The sequence below is a fragment of the Lynx canadensis genome, chromosome A3, assembly GCF_007474595.2.
Source record: "Lynx canadensis isolate LIC74 chromosome A3, mLynCan4.pri.v2, whole genome shotgun sequence".
NCBI lineage: Eukaryota > Metazoa > Chordata > Mammalia > Carnivora > Felidae > Lynx > Lynx canadensis.
Window position 1 is genome coordinate 8,464,279 of NC_044305.1, and position 23,137 is coordinate 8,487,415.

At 44.1% G+C, this 23,137-nt stretch overlaps 2 long non-coding RNA genes across 2 annotated transcripts; both read left to right on the plus strand.

Annotated features, from left to right (window-relative positions):
• Positions 1-564: 564 nt before the first annotated feature.
• On the plus strand, positions 565-9,469 carry LOC115509955. The gene is made up of 2 exons (XR_003967541.1): positions 565-820; positions 9,189-9,469. It is a non-coding gene; the product is annotated as an uncharacterized LOC115509955 (long non-coding RNA).
• A 7,434-nt stretch (positions 9,470-16,903) lies between these two features.
• On the plus strand, positions 16,904-22,012 carry LOC115509956. The gene is made up of 3 exons (XR_003967542.1): positions 16,904-17,030; positions 18,442-18,499; positions 21,649-22,012. It is a non-coding gene; the product is annotated as an uncharacterized LOC115509956 (long non-coding RNA).
• The last annotated feature ends 1,125 nt before the right edge of the window (positions 22,013-23,137 follow it).

A 23,137-nucleotide genomic window follows, 5' to 3' on the forward strand; every position in this document is an offset into this window, starting at 1 on the left:
AGTTCCCGAAGTGCAGTAAACCTGAAATGCTCTTAAAAAAAAAAAAAAAAAAAAAAGAACCCCTAAAAGCTTTAAGGATCCATGTCCAAATTAGCCTATAAAGAGTCCTTTCAAAATAAAACAAACAAAACACCACAGTCAGAGATTCATGACAGGGGATCTATTGGGAGCTATATCATGTTGGTCTGAAGCGATCCTGACAACAGAAGTGAATTTGCCTCCATTGCAGAACTCACAGTTAAAGGAGCAAACAGGAAAAAAAAAAAAAAAATCTGCGTGAAAAGTGTTTAAACATCGGCTGCTCTGAAAAGAGGTATAAAAATGGAGGAACTGTTTTCTGCCTGCAGTGGGAAAGTTTACCCAAATGACAAGCTGTCATGGGGGATGCTCCAGTGGCACTCTGAGGTCCATTTCCTTAGATCAAAAAGGACAGATAGAAGCCCAACACTTGTATCTATGCTGGTTGGTCATGCTCCCCTTTTCCTAGAGTAATTATATGCTACATCCATGAAGCAATGTGGCTAATACCTTAATGCTCTGAGTACAAAGACGAGTGGGGTCATATGACACTGCTAAATTTAGAAAAGGGCTCTGTTTTCTGTTTTGCTCAACCCTCACAATTTTCTGCTCTGAAGAAAGAGGAGTTTCAAATGCACACTGATCTGTCTCATATCGTGAATGAACCCAACGAGCACCTGTTTTCAACTGCCAAAATACGTTCTTTTTTTACAAAAGGGAAAGAGAAGCCTGTATACTCTTAATTCATCATAGGAGGTAGAATTTCCCCCCCTGCTTTCTTCAAAAGGACATAACCAGAAAGGTACGGTAATAATATTTACAAAATGTTATAAACGCAAAGGCATAGGTTTAACTAAACAAAACAACAGTGGGGCTGGTGATAATATTCCAAGGCAGTTCGGGTGAAATTCTTCCCCCAAAATCACAGAAAAAACTCATGAATCTTGGGAACGGCTAGCTCATGTCACTATGCAAAGTGACTGTAAAAAAAAAATCAACGGAGGAAAATAGTTTATTAGTTACAGAAACGGTCGAGGCTCCTTTTTCATAAAATGTCTAGCAATGCTGGTTTCAAAAATGGGCAGTTTTTCTTTTAAATTAAATGTCAAAAACCTCAATCGAGTACAATGAGCCCAATCTCTTTGAAAGGATGCTTCTGACTATGAATATTCTCTCTGTGGGGGTAGTCCAACTATTTTCCCCAAGTCGAAACTTGGACTGATTACATTGGTGGACTGTATCGTGTTTGGTCTGAAAATTAGGTCCAGTCTCCCATATGCACAGAGTTCTTTCATTTATTTATTCAACGTTCATTAAGATCCACCTCCTAAAAATGGTAACTGCCAACTTACATATCCAGGATAGAGACAGGACAGGTGCTCAGGATTTAGGTGGATTTTAACATAGAACCATTGTAACAAAATGATGTGGAGTTAAAAAAATAACAATGACACGCCCATTAACCGTGGCATTGCTAATTTAATTAAGAAAATGCCTATGCAAGTCCCCCTCGTGTTTGTATGATGACAGACTTCCATCTACTTTCTTAGAGCATTTGTTGCTGTTTTATGGAATTTTTTAAAGTTTTCTTTCTTTCTTTTTTTTTTTTTTTTTTAATTAAGTAATCTCTACACCCCATGTGGGGCTCAAACGCACGATGCCGAGATCAGGAGTCACATGCTCTTCCGCTGAGCCAACTATGTGCCCCCATTTTATAGAATTTCTACTACTGTTTATGAGCGGAGACTCTTTATAATTGTAGCTTTAACGAATTATTTCATTTAGTCATCTTTTGCTCAGTAGTTATTATTAAATGGTACCAGTCTAGATGCCCAGGGATCCTAGAATTTCGATGATATGAACTAGCCACACTTTCCAAAAAAAATACTTATTGAAACACCCAATCTTTTGGAAATAGAGAATACTTAAGACACGCCTTTCTGCTTCATGGCCATGGAATTGGGGTGACGGTACCACAGTTGATCAATTCTAAGGTTCACGTTAATTTTTATATTTTAACATAACCGAAATTGGTGTGCGTTTTGCGATCGATGGCATCTTGCGATTGGAAGCGGAAGCAACTCTTTCTTCCTCAAGAGTTCCTACAATAGCAGAGCGTCTTACAACGTGATGTTTTCGGTTCGACAAAATACGGCACCTAGCCCCTTTGGTTTTCTGGATTCTTTTGACGTTATTGCTTACGTATTTCTTCAAGCGTGATGGGTTTCCATAGGCTTAATAACACTGATGGCAATAATACAATAATCATTACTGCCATTTACTGAGCTCCTCCTGTGTGCCAGCAGATGTGCAAATTCCCTGACATTTAATCCTCACAAAGGCCTAAAAGGGTGATGCTGTTTTCACCCCGCTTTGTAGCGATGGCGACCTAAGAATCTCAACGCTGCCCACGCTTGCCTCGCCTGCGCCCTGGCCCTGGGTCGGGAACCAAAATTCACATCCAGGTAGTCTGGTATTCAGATCCATTAGTCTGGTAAGGGGACACACCCTGTTGCCTTCGTGGCGTTTGGTGCAATCAATAAAAATAGACTTGTTCCCTCCTTGCTCGTTGATGAATGTCAGCCTCTCCCTGGGATGTAAGCCCCAGGAGGGCAGGGAAAACATTTCTCTTGCTCACCACCGTATGGCCATGACCTGGAACAGAACCAGCCCCCACTCCCTTTCAGCGGAGAGCCCCGAAGACCCACTACCTGTCAGATGCTGTTTTGGAGGCTGGTGATACAGCCGTGAGCTGTGGGGTCTGTCTTCACGGGCTACAGTCTTTACATAAACAAGTAAAAAACGAAAGAGAGCGAGGCCACCTTGGTGGAAGGAGCGCTGCTAAACACTGTTTCTTGGCCCTAACAACTGGAGAAAAAGTGGCTAATGCAAAACTGGCTGGTTCCCAAGCTGCTTCACGTTTGGCTTGCAACGTACTTCGTTGGGGCCAAGAGCCTTGGTTTTCTTTGTTTCCTTTTGTCTTACAACAGTAGTAAAAATAAGCTGTAAAGACCCACCAACGGGCAGCAAGATGGGGCAGCCCACGACTGTACGTGGACTGCACTGGGGAAGCCAGCCTGCCATTCCCCGTGTGTTGTGGGGAAGCCTGGAGTGTTGCCTCTGGTTAGGTTCTGCTTGGAGGTTAACATGCCTCCCTTTAAAACAAGAGGCGCCCGCTGAGCGTACTTAGAAACGCCCGTACTGGCTCCTGGTGTGGGACTGCATCCTACTGATCTGCCCCCCGGGTTGGTGATCTGATGACACCTGCTCCCATTCTTTTCCTGACTTCTCTCCCGTTCCGTCTCCCCCACTATCGTCACTGCATCAACCACTAGCCAGTACCCTATTTCTATGTTGTGTCTGCTCTAAAAGCTGACTTTCGTGGGGTGGAAGGCACCAAAACACACAATCTGATGGGCGCCTGGGTGGCCCAGCCGGTTAAGCGCCCGACTCCTGGTTTCAGTTCAGGTCACCATCTCACGGTTTGTGAGTTTGAGCCCCGCATCAGGCTCTGCACTGACAGCTCAGAGCCTGCTTGGGATTCTCTCTCTCCCTCTCTCTCTCTGCCCCTCCCCCGATGGCGCTCGCTTGAGCTCTCTCTCTCTCTCTCTCTCTCTCTAAATAAACAACAACAACAACAAAAGAATGGTTTAGAACCCACAATTTGAAGTTTGCAGAATACACTTATGCTTCATCTTATGATCGTTACAACCTGAAAAATAATAAAAGATAGCAACGTTGGTCTCCTGCATCAACCAACCCTCCTCCGTGTGAATGTAAGACAGCTGAGTGGCGTTCCAATGTTACACGATTATTTGCATTCTAACTGAAATTACAGAATACTGAAAAAGTAAACGGGTCATTTCAAGTTAGAAATGTGCCTGAAGTTTTATTATTAACTAGTTTCAGGGGCTTCCGGGTGGCTCAGTCGGTTGAGCGTCCGACTTCGGCTCAGGTCATGATCTCACAGCTTGTGGGTTCGAGCCCCGCGTCGGGCTCTGTGCTGACAGCTCGGGGCCTGGAGCCTGCTTCGGATTCTGTGTCTCCCTCTCTCTCTGCCCCTAACCCACTCGCATTCTGTCTCTGTCTCTCTCAAAAACAGATATTAAAAAAATAAAAATAAAAAAACCAACTAATTTCATCTGAATGCTGTGCTATAACTATTACATTTCATTATCGCTAATTACTCTAACTTTACTTTGTATAATGCACCTAATATGTGTAAGGACTTTGCTGGACCCAGGGAAAGAGTGATAAACGGAACCTGATGTCTGCTCTTGACTTTACGTTAAATGTAAGTATCAGGTATCTTCCAGGTGCAAAAGACTGTCCCGACTGCTTTAGCTCAGGAGTCAGTGAACTTATTCTTAAAGGTCAGACAGCACATGTTTTAGTCTTTGAGAGCCATTCAGTCTGTCTCAACCAGCTTCACCAAGTCATGTGAAAGCAGCCCTAGATAATCCACAAATGACTGGGCATGACTGTGTTCCAATAAAACTTTATTTATGAAAACAGGCACTTGCCCAGATTTGCCTCTGGGGGTGGATGGCCGAGACCTGCCTTAGATGTACTTGGCCATTCAGTGGTCACGGCCCACCCTCGAGGGGGAGCAGCATCCCATTTTATTAATGTATTTATTTAGCAGGTTATTGTATTTTTATTGCACTTATCACATATACTGTAACAAAGCTTTGAACATAATTAATGAATATTCTATGAGCTTCACGTAGACGACTTCTTGGCGTCTTTTAATTTATCAATGTTGTCAGACTGTGGCAAGAGGATAGTTTAAAGGGACTCAAAGTTCTTCCACAGGAGACTGATTAAATACAGTCAGACCTTAAAATGAAACATTTTGAAAGCTGTTACCAGGCTGTGATAGATCTATATGAGAAGATCTCCAGTAAGTATTTTTCTTTAATTTTTTTTTTTTAATTTACATCCAAATTAGTTAGCATAGAGTGCAACAATGATTTCAGGAGTAGATTCCTTAACGCCCTTTACCTATTTCGCCCGTCCCCCCTCCTACAACCCCTCCAGCAACCCTCAGTTTGTTCTCCATATTTAAGAGTCTCTTAGGTTTTGTCCCCCGCCCTGTTTTTATATTCTTTTTGCTTCCCTTCCCTTATGTTCATCTGTTCTGTGTTTTCAAGTCCTCATATGAGTGAAGTCATATGATATTTGTCTTTCTCTGACTAATTTCCCATAATACCCTCTAGTTCCATCCGTGTAGTCGCAAATGGCAAGATTTCATTCTTTTTGATTGCCGAGTAATACTCCATTGTATATATATATACTACATCTTCTTTATTCGTTCATCCATCGATGGACATTTGGGCTCTTTCCATACTTTGGCTCTTGTCGACAGAGCGTCATCCCATTTTAGAAGGGGAAGCTTAAACTGGATGGAAGGTAAGTCACTTAGCCAGTGACTACCGAAACTGGCATCTGAATGCCCATTTTCCCTGTTACAGAAACAAGCATCACGCTAACTCTAACATCAGTGGTGCAGATTCTGGAGCCAGAGTGGTGGGGTTCAGGTCCTGACTTCTTCACTCACTACTTGTGAGAGCTTGTGCCAAGGACACGAATCCCCCCGCCTCCTCTCTTCGTCTGTAAGACGGGATCAGCATGGTGTCTCATCTTAATAAGGTGTAAAGGAGGCAGTGGAGAGGAGCCTGGTGCAAAGTCATTGAACAACTGCTCCCTCTTATGATTACAAGGCAAATGTGGATGAATTATGGGGAGTGGGTGCGGGTGAAAGAAGGGTCGACAGAGAGGCATCCCGCCCAGAGGCAAGTCCGAAGAGAACTGAGAAAGGACGGTGGGGACTGATGCCACAGGCAGGGCAATGCTTCCCCAGCCCTGATGTTTCCTTCCCTGCAGGAGGAGTGCCACTAGCGTGACCCCCTGGCCTCTCGCCACTCGCACCTCTGACCCCAGGCGGGTCGGGTCCGTGGTTTAATCCGATGCTGAGTTTGGATGGAGAACTGGTTGGGTTAGGTCCGCCCCCTTTGCTCACCAAGAGCACGTGCTGCCAAAGCTTTTTATTGACAAGCTTCAAGTCAATGTCCTGCCCTTGCGCTGACGTCCTCGGGTGGGCCTGGGCCGCCTGTCTCTTGGGATGAGCCTGGCCAGCCTGGAGTTCAGTACCAAGAACCTCACCGCTTCATCAGGGCTGGTTTGCTTGGTCTCCATTTGTCTCATCCTTTTTTTCCCCCCTCCTTATTTGTCATTTGGGTCAAGCCAGTCCTGCTGAGTCCCTTAGCACTTTGGAGCTCTATAACGATTGTAGGCACTTACCCAACTGAGCCCCCCAGACGCCCCCCCAAAAAGTATCTTTTGCAGCTGGTTTACCCAAACCAAGATGCAATCCAGGCCTCGGGCACGGAATTGGGTTGTTATGTCATTCTGGTCTTTTCCAGTCTAGCTCAGTCCCTTCTTCCTTTCTCCGTGCCTTGTTAAACAGGCCAGGCCAGTTGTCCTGTAGGATGCCTTTTTGGGGGGATGTGTATGACTGTTTACACATTCTCCAGGATTTTAGGTGTTAAAAAAAGTAATTCATAAAAAGTGAAACCAGACACATACACACATACACACCCACGAGATCACTGTGAGAACCCATGGCACCTCTCAGCGAGCCGTATTTAGCTACCAGTGCCCAACCTGCAATGCTGGGGCTGAGTCCCTGCAGCAGGAATCCGAAGCCACTGAGACATTCCAAGAAGGTGAGTGACGGGAATTGTGTTCTAGAAAAATGGCTTTTGGGGTGCCTGGGTGGCTCGGTTAAGCGTCTGACTTCGGCTCAGGTCACGATCTCACGGTTCGTGGGTTCGAGCCCCGCGTCGGGCTCTGTGCCGACAGCTCAGAGCCTGCAGCCCGCTTCGGATTCTGTGTCTCCCTCCCTCTCTGCCCCTCCTCCGCTCATGCTCTGTCTCTCTGTCTCTCTCTCGCGCTCTCGCTCTCAAAAATAAAATAAAAACATAAAAAAATTTTATAGAAAAATGACTTTTGTGGCAAGAAGGGAATAGGAGAGATCGATGGGGACCAAGACGCTGGGTAAGTGACGAGTTAGGAGGCCAACATAGTGCCCCAGCATATCCCGAGGCATAGCGACCCCGAACGCCTGGGTTCAAACCTCCAACTCACCGCTTAGCTCTGTGAGCATGAGAAAGGCGCTAGAGCTCTGAGTCTACCTGTGTGAAACGGGAACATAGTAGCACCTGCTTCACAAAGTAGCTCCGGGGACTCAGTGAGCAAATGGCTGTAAAGTACATAGAACAGTTCTCAGCACACAGCAGGGTCCGTGGAGGTGTTTGCTGTGATCGTTTTCCCCCAGCTTAACGGAGGTGTAATTGACAAATAAGATGGTAATATATTTAAAATATACAAAGGGATGGTTTGCTGTTGTATACACTGTTAAATGATTACCATAAGCAAGGTGACACCTTCATCACCTCACAGCTACCTTTTATGTGTGTGTGAGAACCCTTAAGATCTGCTCTCTTAGTGAGGCACCCGGGTGGCTCAGTCGGTTAAAGGTCCAACTTCAGCTCAGGTCATGACCTCGAGGTTCACGAGAGTTCAAGAGCCGCAGGGGCTCCACACGGACAGCACGGAGCCTGCTTGGGATTCTCTCTCTCTCTCTCTCTCTCTCTCTCAAAATAAATAAACTTTAAAAAATCTACTCTTTCAGTAAATTTCAAGTATAGACAGTAATATGGTATTATTTTTTTTTTATTTTTTTGAACGTTTATTTATTATTGAAAGACAGAGAGACACAGAATGGGAGCAGGAGAGGGGCAGAGAGAGGAGGAGACACAGAATGCGATGCAGGCTCCAGGCTCCGAGCTGTCAGCGCAGAGCCCGACGCGGGGCTCGAACTCACAGACTGCGAGATCACGGCCGGAGCCGAAGTTGGTCACCCAACCGACTGAGCCACCCAGGCGCCCCAGTAATACGGTATTATTAACTATAGTCACCATGCTGGACTTTACTTCTAACTGTAAGATGTACCCTTTGACCTGCATCTCCTCATTCTGCCCCCACCCTAAAGACACCCCCGCCCCCTGCCAACCCCTGGTAACCATCATTTTACTCTCTGTTTCTATGAGTTCAGTTAGAAAAAAATTCTCCATGCAAGTGATACTATATAGTAATGAGCTCCCTCTGTCTGGCTTATTTCACTCAGCATAAAACCTTTCAGTTTCATCCATGCTGTTGCAAACGGCAGGATTTCCTGCTTCTGTATGCCTGAATAATATTTCAGAGCATGAACATCCCAGAATATCCCGTTATAATATATAGGGGAAATATATATATATATATATTCCATGATATATATTCCAATATAATATTTCCATTATGTATCACATATACTTTCCCTTTATCCATTTGTCACCTGGTGGTTACTTAGGTGTTTGCATATATTGTCTTTCGTGAATAACACTGCCCTGAACACGGGAGTGCAGATATTTATTCCAGACGGTGATCCCATTGCCTTTGGGTGCTGTTGTGATCGTGCCAGACGAACAACTTGCCCAGGTCCGTGTGCCTGGTTCGAGAAGCCTGACTTTCTGACTTCCGTTTACTCCTCTTTCCATTCAAGGCTATATATGGAAAATAAAATTACCCGAAGCAAAAAAAAAAAAAAAAAAAGATAAAGAAACAAGCTGAATATTTGTATCAACTTAACTCAGTTTCAGCTGTAATCTGGAAAATCAAGATTTTGTCAGATGTATTCAAGTTTCGTAGAAGCATTCACTTGTTTTTAAATTTCATCCACCAACTTGAGAAAATGGCAGCATCATGGAAAAAAAAAAAACACCTCAAGAACTATATTGTTGCCAGATTTATATTTCAGTTATAAATGTAACGGAAATATTTTTGTATTTTTTTCTAATAATAAAAGTAAGGCATGATCATTACAGAAAATGTTTACAATATGAAGAAAATAAACATCAGAAAATAAACCAGAAAATAAACATCACTCGCACCTTTACTCTTCCTCAGCTAAGGACCTGAATGGTGTGAGTGCATACCCTTTCAGTATTTTACGTACACATGAAACTATTCTTTGTTTTATATTGTTCGCTGTTCTCTATGTTTGCGGCAGATGCTGTTGGCTGTTTACACAACACAGCAACTATTCTGTTCTTTCTTGTTCACAGAACCATGACTGTCTCTGGGTGTTTTTCTTCAGAGTGAAGGCTGGACCCACCCTTGTCCCAGAAGGTAAAGTTTGATTCATCTAACACGCAAATCTGGATGTCCCATTATCCTTGCCAGTGATCAGTTTAGAATAACATTTCTCAACCTCAGGACTTTCGACATTTGGGGCTGGATCATTCTGTTGTAGGGCTGCCCTGTGCTTGTAGGATGTTTGGCCTCTACCCTCTAGATGGGGTACGCCACCCCCTCCCCCCCATCCACCCTAGCTGGGACAACAGAACATGTCTCCAGACATTGCAAACGTCCTCTGGAGAGCAAAAACCCACCTGACCGACCACCAGTAGCTTAGAAATAAGTAGGTGATGCAATCCTGGTCAATGAGCCATGTTGTGACATATCTATGTTACTCTTCTTAATGACTTCATAGTATTCCATAGTGAAAACAGACCGTCATTTATATAACCATTTATGTAACCACTAATGATGGCCATTTCCTTCTTGGCTCTCTGCTGTTCTGGTTGGTCAACGATATGACTTTCTATATTTGCACACTTGTGGAAAGGAATTTATAGAATAAACGCCTGGAAGTGGAATTTGTGAGTTGGAGACTGTATGCAAATTGACATTTTAATAGATGTCACCAATATGTCTTCCAAAATGTTCCAAAAAGTCAATGCTGGTTTACCCATTAAGTGAGTACTTATTTCCATAGACCTTCACTAACTCTAGAGAGAAAATCCGTTAAAAAAAATTTTTGTTTGAGGGGCACCTGGGTGGCTCAGTCGGTGGAGCGTCTGACTTCGGCTCAGGTCGGGATCTCGCGGTTCGTGGGTTCGAGCCCAGCGTCGGGCTGTGTGCTGACGGCTCGGAGCCTGGAGCCTGCTTCGGATTCTGTGTCTCCTTGTCTCTCTCTGCCCCTCCCCTGCTCACACTCTGTCAACCTGTCTCTCAAAAAATAAATAAACATTTAAAAAATTAAAAAAAAAATTTTTTTTTGCATTTCAAATATATTAAAAAATGGTTATTGAAAACTGATTTTCTTTTTCTTTTTTTTTTTTTCAACATTTATTTATTTTTGGGACAGAGAGAGACAGAGCATGAACGGGGGAGGGGCAGAGAGAGAGGGAGACACAGAATCGGAAACAGGCTCCAGGCTCCGAGCCATCAGCCCAGAGCCCGACGCGGGGCTCGAACTCACGGACCGCGAGATCGTGACCTGGCTGAAGTCGGACGCTTAACCGACTGCGCCACCCAGGCGCCCCGAAAACTGATTTTCTTAGTGAGGGAATAATATTCCATTGAGGTACCAAAAGTTATTTATATTCCCCTAGTATGAGCATTCAGTTGATTTTTATTTTATATTGAAGGTTTTTTTAAAAAATATAAATGTTTTTCATAATTGTGACAATTCACTGACAGACTTTTTAAAAATAATTTTTTAAAAACCTGTCTTCTGTCACTGGTTTTATGATTATTTAATCTATGTTTCTATAAAATGACATTTCTCTGGAGAAGACTTCTCCATTAGACACAGCAGGCCCAGAAAATAGTTTTGGGGTCTTTTTTGTTTTGTTTTGTTTTTTATTTTTTTAAGTAATCTCTCCGCCCACGTTTGGGGCTCAAACTCAGGACCCAGAGATCAAGAGTCACAGGTTCCACAAACGGAGCCAGCCAAGGTGTCCTAGTTTTAGTATCTATTACAATCAGAAGTATCTATTTAAAATCTATTAAAATCATGACCTTTTAGATTGAAGAAAAAATGTTAATACTTAAAATTAATATATTTGTTTTTCTACCAATGCAGTTATACAATATAGTTTATTTTATTTTATTTTTTTATAAAGGAAAGAACCATGGAAGTCATATTACAGCCCTACCTAATTTTAGCACGTTTGTTCAAAACACATGGATCAAATCAAACACATAGTCACTTCCATGTGGAATAAGAATAATTAAAGCAGCAACTTGAATCTCAGAGTGTAAAATATTTAGATAAATTTCCATCAACGGTGATCTATTTGCTTAATTTTTTTGTTTATGTTTATTTATTTTTGCGAGAGAGTGGGGGAGGGGCGGAGAGAGGGGGAGACACAGAATCCGAACCAGGCTCCAGGTTCCGAGCCATCAGCACAGAGCCCGACACGGGGGCTCGAACTCACAAACTGCGAGATCGTGACCTGAGCCGAAGTCGGACGCTTAACCGACTCAGCCACCCAGGTGCCCCTATTTATTTTATTTTTTAATAGATGTGTTTCATTTTTACAACTCTGGACTTATTCTGGGCACTTCTGGTTTTATTCATTTATTCACCCAACAAATTTAGGTACAAAATTAGAAGAGAGTAACCTGAGGGGTGCCTGGCTTGCTCAGTCCAAGGAGCGTGCACTCTTGATCTCGGGGTTGTGAGTCCCAGCCCCATGTTGGGTGTAGAGATTACTTAAATAAATTTGAAAAAAAAAAAAAAAAAAAAAAAAAAAAACAACCTTAAAAAAAAGTATTAAAAAAAAAGAGAGAGACAGTAGAGAGTAGTCTGAGAAGGACCTTGGAGGCAGATGAATGGATGTGGATAATTAACAAATCACAAAGTTGCAGGTTTCTCTTAAAACTTAAAATGGAGTTCCCAGCATCATTTTTTTTTTTTTTTTAATATATTTGGAGAAAGGAACCAGAGAACAGGAACAGAGCTGGTGGGAAAAGGCTACACCAGGCGCAGCGCAGTTCTGAGGGCAAAGGCTAAGCTGAGAAGGCTCTGATGCCCCCATAGCTGCTCTGTGCAGGTGACACAGTTAAATGACCTACCTTCTTCCCTGGTATTAGAACACTTTCGGTTACAGTATTGTGGTGAATCATTTCCTTCCAAGGCTCAGGGTGATCTATCACACGGGTGCCTTGTGTAGATTTTAACAATATGAGTAAAAAAGTTTCCTCATTCCAGAAACACAAAACAAATTACATAAGAGATGTGTCCTCTAAAAAAAAAAAAAAAATCCACATACAAGTGTAATAACTGGGAAGGAAAATTAATGCATGGGAAGACACATCTGTAAAAAGAAAAAGTAATAAAAATGCTTGTCGAAAAAATGAGTTTTCTCTCCCCTTGTCTAATTTGTAAGAGTGAAATTCTTTTCTTGCAGGCAGGAACTGGGCTGGGGGTGGGTGGGGGAGGGAGTCTGGGTGGATTTGCCTTTTCTGAGCCGTGCAGGATTTCACTAGGGACCCAGTGAATAAGGAAAGGTGATGGTTTAGAAACACTGGCCCTGGTGTATTACTGCATGAATTTTTGGTGCGAAATCAATACCTTGGTTGTCCTTGAAAACCCTATAGGTCTGTTTTTAATAGCTGGCTACATGGCTGAAATTACACTGATTACTTAGCAAAGCCTCACCTTTGATCCACTGATCTAGTTAGGGACGTGTGACAGAAGAGAGATCATTAACAAATTAAAAGAAGGAAGGGAAAGCTACAAGTTACAGAAATACAGGAAGTCTGAGGTTTGTCCGTTGTTGAAACATTTCATACCGTCTTTTAAGAGTCACAGCTCTCTGTGGGCTTTCTTTGGATGACAAAGTACTGAGAACAACAACAACAAAAGCAAACTCGCATACAGTTCAAACTCCAGAACAGTGGATCAATATTCCAAATTAAGGAATGGCGGCCGACATTGTTTTCCACCTCATCCTCTCAAAAGATAGCTATGCCTTAAAAGGTTTCTATTTCCCATCTGTATGACAGTAACACCAAGGTTTGCTCTCATTAAAAAGTGCGCCCTTTAAAGTTTTATTTGTCATAATTAATAGACCTTACTGTTTAGAGTGGTTGTGGGTATACGGAAAAATAGAGCAGAAAGTCCAGAAGGTTGCCATATGTACCCCACCCCTCCCCTGCGTAATTTCCTCTTTATTAACCTCTTGCATTCGTGTGGCACATTTGATACAACTGATGGACCGATACTGATACCTGATTATTAACTAACATCCATCGATTACATTAAGGTTCACCCTTTATGTTGTAGTTCTATAGATTTTGAAAAATGCATAATGGTATATACCCACCATACACCACCATCCAGAGCAGGTTCACTGCCCTTAAAAATCCTCCCTTTGTGTTTTGCTAGCATCCATTCTGAATTCTGTACTTTTTTCTTTTCTTACAAACAGAAGTCTCACATATTTGTTACTGAACAAACCTACTAGTGCAGAAGCATGGTAACAGAGAAAAATCATTTCCCTGATAAAATATGTCTATTGTTCAGGTAGCAGTCATGTTTACAGAATGATAGGATACAAGCATGTGACTTTCATGCGGCATAAATATGTGTCTCATCTCATGTGTGATCTCTTACAGACCCAGCCTGGTACTTCTCCAATGCCTCCTCTTGGAGTTGTGCTTTATTTTATTTTGTTTTATTTTATTTCATTTTATTTTATTTCATTTTATTATTTTCTTTAAATATTTTTAATGTTTTATTTATTTTTAAGACAGAGAGAGACAGAGCATGAGCAGGGGAGGGGCAGAGAGAGAGGGAGACACAGAATCCGAAGCAGGCTCCAGGCTCTGAGCTGTCAGCCCAGAGCCCGACACGGGGCTCGAACTCACGAACTGTGAGATCATGACCTGGGCTGAAGTCGGACGCTCGAGCAACTGAGCCACCCGGGCGCCCCTATTTTATTATTTTTTACAATGTGTGCTCATCTTTGAGAAACACAGACAAGACAGAGTGCAAGCGGGGGAGGGGCAGAGAGAGACTGAGACGAAGAAGCCAAAGCAGGTTCCAAGCTCTGAGCTGCCAGCACAGAGCCCGACGCGGGGCTCGAACTCACAAACTGCGAGATCATGACCTGAGCCGAAGTCGGGCGCTTAACTGACTGAGCCACCCAGGAGCCTCTGTACTTGTACTTGATTTTATTACTAGTTTACATCTGAATCCACTGGGGAATGGGACAATTCTGGTTTTGTTTCCTGGCCAGGAATAGCTTGATCCTAAAAGTCTTGTGAGAAGATCTGGCAAGGGGCACCTGGGTGGCTCAGTGGGTTGAGCGTCTGACTTTTGATTTCGGCTCAGGTCATGATCCCCGGGGTTGGGGGATCGAGCCCCACACTGGGCTCTGTGCGGAGTCTGGAGCCTTCATAAGATTCTCTCTCTCCCTTCCTCTGCCCCTCTCCCCCACTCACATTCTCTCTCTAAAATTAAAAATTAGAAAAAAAAAAAAGGTAAAGAAAAAGACATAGCGAATGACAATTAACCACTCCCACCACCATGGCGGAGAAAAGGCTAAATTCTGTACTTTCAACGTAATTGCCATTCCCCTCCCCCCTTTTTTCCTTCTCCAAGGGACTTTTATTTTAGGAATAGATGACAGCTGATTCTCCTTTCTGGCAGAGACCCACAGAAAGCCACTTTGTTTGGCTGCAACTCACATATCTCTGGAAGATCTCCTCTCCTGGTATATTTTTGCCCAGACAGGAAAATACCAAAACTTGCTTTGCCAAATACCCAAGAGGAAGCCCCTTTCCTCCAAATGACAGAGCGAACAAGCCAGAAACTGGAAGGGGTGTGTCCAACGAGCATCTGCCCCTCACCAGGTTTTATAGTTGCACATCCTGATTATATATTTTTTGTAATTTATCATTTTTTTTAGCAATTTTCTAAGTAACCTCAACACCCCACATGGGGCTTGAACATGTGACCCTGAAATCAGGAGTCACGTGCCCCCCTGACGGAGCCAGCCAGGTGCCCCCTGATTATCTTACTAAGCTGCAAGGACACAAAATTGTTTGTTGCTATCTCTGAAGATGTGACATCTTGCTCCCGATCCCCTTCGTTGTCGCATGCCTGTCTAGATTTGAGCTCCTAAGCCTACAGTTGTGACCAAAGACGTCTCAACTGAGGGTGTAGATGCTAGAGGGGCTAGATAGTCTTCGGTTAGACAATGCAGGCTATGAAAAGTAGAAAACTAGGGGCGCCTCGGGGGTTTGGTCGGTTAAGCATCTGATTCTTGATTTTGGCTCAGGTCACGATCTCATGGTCTGTGGGATTGAGCCCCGTGTTGGGCTCTGCATGGACCCTGTTTGGGATTCTGTCTCTCCCTCTGCCTCTTCCCTTCCCCCGCTGGCTCTCTCTCAAAAACAAATAAACATTAAAAAAAAAAAAAAAGAATTCCATTAGCTAGGGGCGCCTGGCTGGCTCAGTCAGTGGCGCATGATCTTGGGGTTGTGAGTTCAAGCCCCATGTTGGGTGTAGAGATTACTTAGAAAATGAAAAATCTTAAAAGAAAAAAAGAATCCCACTAGATACATCCCAGCAATTCTATCACTTTCCTGGTTCAACCCCTCATCACGTCTTGCATAGCTTCTCGGACAGCTCTGCTCTCAGAGCTGGATTCATTGTTTCTATTCTCCCCCACCCCCTTTCAGTCTGTTCTTAAAATAGGGAAATCTGTTAAAAGAAGCCAGACCGGAACACCTCTCACCACACAACCGCGCTGGCTCCCGTCTTGCTCAGGCTTGGACCCCAGTCCTTATGATGGACTGACTGCGTGGCATCTGGTCCCCCGTGCTTTCTGCCCTCGTCCGCTCTGCTCCCATCACCACCAGGTCCTCGTCTTGCCAGGAATAAACCGGGCACGGTCCCTCCTCAGGCCTTCGAATGTACTGTGTCACCTGCTCCTATAGTCAGAGTAAACATGTTAGGCATTTGGGCCACGTGGTCGCTGGGGCAATAATTAACCCTTCCATTGCCATGCCAAAGCAACCGCAGACCGCAAACAACGAGCGGCGCTGTGTGCCAATAAAACTTTATTTATGGACGCTGAAAGGGGCTGTCCTGTGATTTTCATGTGTCACAAGATTTTGTCCTCTTTAAAAATGGTTTTATTCCAACTGGCTGGGGAAAAAGCATGCTTAGGCAGTGGGCTGGATGGGAGACCTCGGTCCCTCGTGCGTCAACCCCTGCTTTAGGGAGAGCTTCCCCGGCCGTCTGCCCAGACGTCGTACGCACGCGCGCACATGCACACGTCCACACGCTCCCCATTTTTCCTATCCCGTCTTAATAGCGTGTCACAAGTGGACGCCCCACACGAAGCCGGAAGTTGGGTGGCAACTAGTCTCAAACGTGGTCTCCAAGGTGCCTTTTCAGAGCAGACGCTCGGGGCAGGCGTCAGGCTTTATGCTTCGAACGTGCCAGACGTAGACTGCTTTCCAGCTGAGAGCAGGGGTGAGCGTGGGGGAGACGGCATGTTTGTGGAGGACGGCGTCGTGTGGTTGGGCAGGGATGCGGTTCGGTTCCCAGACCTGGGTCTGCCTCGGAATAACCTGACGGGATTTTCCAGAAACTGAGTCTCTCAGGCTGCACGCCACACTGCCCAACATCAGAATCCCTCGAGAGTCAGGCAGTTGGAGAGATTAAATCCAGACCGCACCAGATACTGACTACGTGACCTTGGACAAGGTACTTAATGTTTCTGAGTGTTTACTGCAAAGCAGAGATCATAATGACCTCATAGAATTGTCACGAGGGTTCCATGAGCTAATGTAAGTGAATCGCTGCGCGCTGTGCTTGGCACATTGTTTTTGCGGTAAATAGCAGGTATTGCTTACTTTTCATTAGAAAGGCATGCGCACTGTGGAATAAGTAATGACATAGAGATCAGCAAGAATGAGGCAAAAAATAAGGTCATTCTAGTTCCCCAAAATAACTACTGATAATGTTCTGGTGTACGTCCTTCCAGATTTTGATCTCTCTGTGTGCTTTTTTTTTTTTTTTTTAAACACACTACCTACAATTGGGTTGCCCTGTCATCTTATTCCACCCCAAGGAATCAACTCTGAATTGGATCAAGGTGGTAAGTCTAACTGTTGATTTATGGGGAACACAGAAGACAGAGAAGCATGTTGACTGACCATGAGGGGTTGCCATCAGCAGAGTTTAAATTTTTTTCTGTTGATTTATTTTTGAGAGGGGGGGGGGGCAGGTGTGAGTGGGGGAGGTGCGGAGAAAGAGGGAGACACGGAATCCGAAGCGGGCTCCAGGCTCCGAGCTGTCAGCACAGAGCCGGACGCGGGGCTCGAACCCACGGACCGGGAGACCGTGACCTGAGCCGAAGTCAGATGCTTCACGGACTGAGCCACCCAGGCACCCCTCCATCAGCAGAGTTTAAAATGTGTGGCTCTCTACATGACAAACACCCTCAGCTTCTTCAACAAATAAGTTGCAAGGAAAAAAGGGGGTCGGGCATCCTCTAGAGCGGTGCTATTCCGCTGGAGCCGAACTTCCGGCAACGATGGAACTATTCTCTGTCTGCACCGTCCCGCGTGGTAGGTGCTATTGCACAGCATAAGCGGCCGTTGAACCCTTCAAACGTGGCTTGTGTGGCTGACTGAATTTTTTATTTAATTAAAATAAGTTTATTTAAATAGCCACATGTGGCCAGTGGCTACGGTGCTGAGCTGTGCAGCCAGATTAAAAGGTACTTAGAGGGGCGCCTGGGTGGCGCAGTCGGTTAAGCGTCCGACTTCAGCCAGGTCACGATCTCGCGGTCCGTGAGTTCGAGCCCCGCGTCGGGCTCTGGGCTGATGGCTCAGAGCCTGGAGCCTGTTTCCGATTCTGTGTCTCCCTCTCTCTCTGCCCCTCCCCCGTTCATGCTCTGTCTCTCTCTGTCCCAAAAATAAATAAACATTGAAAAAAAAAATTAAAAAAAAAAAAAAAAGGTACTTAGAGGCATGCCGTCCGACCACACTGGGAAGACCTTGTTGGTTCCTCCCATCCAGGTACTAACCAGGCCCAATCCTGCTTAGCTTCCCAGATGGGCGAGAGCGGGCACCTTCAGGGTGGTATGGCCCTAGACAAGACCTTGATGGTTTCTCAAACAGATGAACTTAAAAAAACAACAACAACAAACCTGTGAAACAATGAAGGAAATTTATTTTTATTTTATTTTATTTTATTTTATTTTATTTTATTTTATTATTTTTTTTAATTTTTATTATTATTTTTTTTTTGAGACAGTAAGGGAAATTCAAACACTGGCAAAAAACCTTCTATCACATTAAAAACTTTTTGATGGGGCACCTGCGTGGCTCGGTCAATAGATAACACAAGGGTTCACGAGTTGATAGTTGCGGAAACTGTAGAATGGGTAGATGGAAAGTCATTACTCCCTCCTCTCTCTTTTGCTTGAAATTGTACATATATAAGAAAACCTTTGTAAAAATTATGCAATCATCTGGCTTTATGCATTTGTCTTTCTTCCTCAGGGAGTTGCATCATTAGCGAACGCGGACATTTATAAATGGAGAGCCGTCAATTCTAAAGGTATTATTAGAGTTTGAAGAGGACCATAAAACAGTGCTTTTATAAAAATCACAGCCAGGCCCAATGTGACCGGCTTCCTTTGAGAGGGCTGAGATCATTCCCGTTCTCTGGAGTATCACGTGTCAAACTCAACTGGCCAGGCCGCCAGGACAGAGACCACAGTGGCCCCAATATCTCTGTCTCCCCTTCTCTGTCAGTAATAAAATCCCAACTTTTAGCTGGCACATGGCCACCCAGATACAAGAATGTTTCCTAAGCTTCCTTTGCTCTTGGGCGTAGCTACGAGACTATATTCTAACCAATGGTCTGTAAGGGGGAGTGGTATAGAGGACTTCCTGGAATTGTCTTTAAGGGAACATGTCTCTTTTTCTGACCTCCCTGCATTCTTTCTGCTTACTGGAATGTGGTCTGATGGCTGGAGCTTGAGCAGCAAGGGTGGGTCCTGAGGCTGGAGCCACATGAAAGGCTGGCTAAGCAAGAAAATAGAAAGGGACGGGTTCTGACATGACGGAGTGTCACACAATGTTAGACACAAATCTATGGAGAAAAATAAACTCTTACCTTGTTTTTCTCTTATTTACAACTGATTCTGATCCTAATTAATATTGTTGCTAAATTTTATTTTTATCAATTCCCTAATATTTATTGAATATTTACTCTGTGGGTTGGATCATGCTAATTGCTTTGAGAGAAGCAAGGTAAAAGTCATCGAATCAGCACATAAAGGATTTTTCCATTTTACTGAAAGATACACGAATATAAGATTAGTAAGATGTGATTAAATAATAAAACTAACTAGCATGTATTGAGTACTTATTATGTACCAGACATTGTTCTAACTATTTTACACATATTAACTAAGATAGTCCTCACAGAAAGATCGAGGGTTATTTACAGGTGAGTGTGAGTAAATAGAAGCGGCACAGAGAGGTTAAGCAACTTGTCCAAGGTCACACAGCTCGTAAGCTGTGAAGACAGGACAGAGAGACAATATTGATTAGGAAAGTTTCAGAAGGAGAGATAAAGCTAGGTGGGCTGTCACACCCTTTTGAAAAAGAGACAAGGTCCCGATTCATTCAACAAATATTTATTGAATGCTTGTTGTGGGTCAGGCACCTTTCAGGCTGAGAATGGAACAAGCATGGAGCCTAAATTCCAGTGGATATGAAAAATGCTCCTTCCTACCTCAGGACCTTTGCACATTCTGTTCCCTCTCCTTAGAAACCTCTTCTTTTTCTGACCTCCCCTGCTCATTCCTCCCTACACTGCCTGTAGCATAGCTGGTTTCTCTTCTCCCTGAAGATATCAGCTCCATGGTCCCTTCTACCTGGAAGCCTTCTCCACCCCCCGGCACCTCCAGGATCAGATCCCTTGTATATATATTCCCATAGCACCAGGGCTAAACCATAGCAGTTAGGGACCCACAGTATTATTTAGCCTTTGTGAATCCCTTCCTCCAAAAAAAGGATATTAAAAATTCTATTTTGCCATGGCATTGGCCTCAAGATGCATATAACCCCGGCTGGACCATTATTATATATTCATTATTGTCAGATTCATTTTTCTTCTGGCTTTGGGAGAAATTAAAATAAAAAAATTTTTGTGGGCCCTGAAAAGTATCACAGGGCCCAAGTACTGACCCTTATTCCTCGGGGAGAAGCCGGCCGCCACAGTGCCGTGTAATTTTTCTGATCACTTATTCCGACTGTAGTTAAAGACTTCCTGCAGGGTGCGGCTCAGGACTCCTGCATCTAACTCCCCTGGGGTAACACTCAGAATGCAAGTGACCCCTAGTCTCCCAGGGAAGGCCTGGCCAATATGCATCCTTAATCAAGCTGTTAGTAATCCAAATGATTACAAATGGTTGGGTTCCACTAGAATTCGCCTGTCGCCTGTAACGTCTGTCGACCCGGCTAAATAGAACTTTGCCTCTGGCCAGGACCTTTTGGCGCGTGCAAGTTTGCATTTCTGCACCAACCCGGATTCTGGCACACCGTAGGCGCGCGATACATTTTCAGTGAAGAAGAAAAACAAAAACAAAGGGAAGGTGCCGGGCCACAGTTTGCAAGACTTCCATTTTGTCATGGCTGTAAGAAAGTAAGTATGGTTTCAAGGACCTGTGAGTCTTTTTTTTTATGTGTAGTTATTTATTATCATCATTATTATTTTTGAGAGAGAGAGAGAGCATGCTCGCAAGCTGTGGGGGGGGGGGGGTGAGGGGCAGAGAGAGAGGGAGTCAGAGGATCCGAAGCGGGCTCTGTGCTGACAGCGGTAAGCCCGATGTGGGGCTGGAACTCACGAACCCTTGAGCTCTTGACCTGAGCGGAAGTTGGATGTTTAGGTGACTGAGCTGCCCAGGAGCCCCCAAGGACCGTGAGTCTTAAAGGACTCAATAGACCGCCTTCCCCTAAAATACTGCCCAGCAGAGTAGGTCTGCAATCGAAGTATGCTGTTGAGTGGCTGTCCAGGGGGGGTACGATTTTCGTATATTGCACACGGTCATGATTTCACTCAGATTACAGATGAATCGGTTCGTAAATATTTTTATTTATTTGAATCCAAGATCTGGAATGCCAAAGACGTAAGAAGCCCATGGATTTTACACAGATGACTCGTTTGCTGTATTTTCCTTTGGTTAAGGTTTGGGTAAAGAGTAAACATCCTGTGTTCCTGTGTGTGGTGGGGGGGGAGGCGACTTCGCTGTGAAGGCACCGGGGCAGCATTTGGCGCTCACGGGGTCTGGCTCATCGGCGTAAATCCATTTTGCTCGATAAGAAGGAAAAAGCTCGCTGAGTTCCTTCGTTCGGTGAAATCGTTTCCGCTTTTTCTTGTGGGATGTGCACTGGGTTTACTTTACGGTGAGAGCCTTCAGGTCTCTTCAAACAACATCGAATGGAAAGCTTAATTAAATTATGCTTGTCACAGCATTGCATGTGTCCCTTAGTGGTTAGCAACATGATAATAAAGGCAAGTCTTAATGACCCGTGTGAGTGCTGCATACTTGTCTTATGTTGCAGACACAGTTTTTCTTTCTCTTTTTAAAACTGCACTGTAATATGCATAGTGTGTGTGCTGCATTTAAAAATGTGTGTGTGTGTGTGTGTGTGTGTTTAAAAACCGAGTCCTTTATTTTCGCACTTTCTGTTTAGGAGGAGGAAGAAGAGATAACCATGAGAACAGAACCGATATTAGGAATTTGGCCCCAGGAAAGAAGTTTCCAGGGAAAGGCGTAGAGTCCACGTGGGTACAATTTGACTTAATGTTCTTTCTATTTCATCATGGATGGTTATTCAGTACAGAATGAGGGCACTGAAAAAGTCTGAATTATCCAAGAAAAATGATGCTTTTTCGACTCGTGGTTTAGTTTATTGGCATCCAAACCTGCTTCCTAAAAGATGACACATTTACCACTTTCCGTGTTTAAAGATTAGGAGGTATTTCTGGGGCACCCGGCCGGCTCCGTTGGTGAAGTGTTTGTCTCTTGATCTTCAGGTCATGAGTTCAAGCCCCATGTTGGGCAAATTGGGTGTAGAGATTACTTAAAAATAAAATCTAAAACTAAATAAATACATAAAAATATTCCTTGTATATTTAAAAATGTGCAAGAAAGGGCCCCCGAGGTGGCTCAGTCAGTGAAGCTTCTGACTTCGGCTCAGGTCACGATCTCCTGGTTCGTGAGTTCGAGCCTCGTGTCGGGCTCTGCACTGGCAGCGGGGAGCCTGCTTGGGATTCTCTGTCTCCCTCTCTCTCTGTCCCTCCTCTGCTCACACCGTCTGTCTCTCTCAAAATAAATAAACTTAATTTTTTTTTAATTAAAAAAAGATAAAAGCACACAACAGTGCCTGAGACATGGTGAACAGCATGTAAAAGGGCTTTCCATCACAGCCACGTGAGCTGGTGACAGATTGCTCTCACCCAGTGGCTCTTGCTTCGCAAAGAAGGGGCGGGGGGGGGGCGGTCTCTGCCCACTAGGGGGAAAGTCATTCGCTAAAAGCACAAAATTTTCTTTCACAGATTTTGAAAATGGAGTCTCTTCTGCATGGTAAAAGCACCAGTTAGGGAGAGAGAAAATGCTGACTTCTCCCAGCCTGCAGCCGCCGGGAGGAGGGACTTTTAGAGCCAAAGGGACTTTTAGCTGAGTAATAAAGCAATATCCCTCGCGAACACCACCTTCCGTCCTCCTCTCCGTGATTGTAAAAGTGTAACAGAATGTTCAAGGTCTCCTAGGTATTTTACAAAAATCACTGGAGAAAGACTGCCCCGAATCATCAATTTTTAACCAGTGCTTACTGGGCATATTCTAAATAAGCCAGACCTATGTCAGTGTAATGGTTTGTCATGAAGGTCCGCAATATTTTTCCTTCTGGTGTTAGTGATAACCGCCCATGTGAGCGACACAAAAACAATAAGATAGTTTTTAAAAATATGCTGCTTCCTAAATGACCAGGAAAAAAAAAATCTTTGTAAAAAAAAAAAAGTGTGAAAAAGTCTCACACACACACACACACACACACACACACACACAGGAAATTTAAAATCCCTGGTGATTGTTAGTAACATCTTAGTGGAGGAGAGTTTTTTGTTTTGAAAAGTCCCTCGTACGCAGTGCGGAGTCTGGGATTTTTTTGTTTTTAGGTG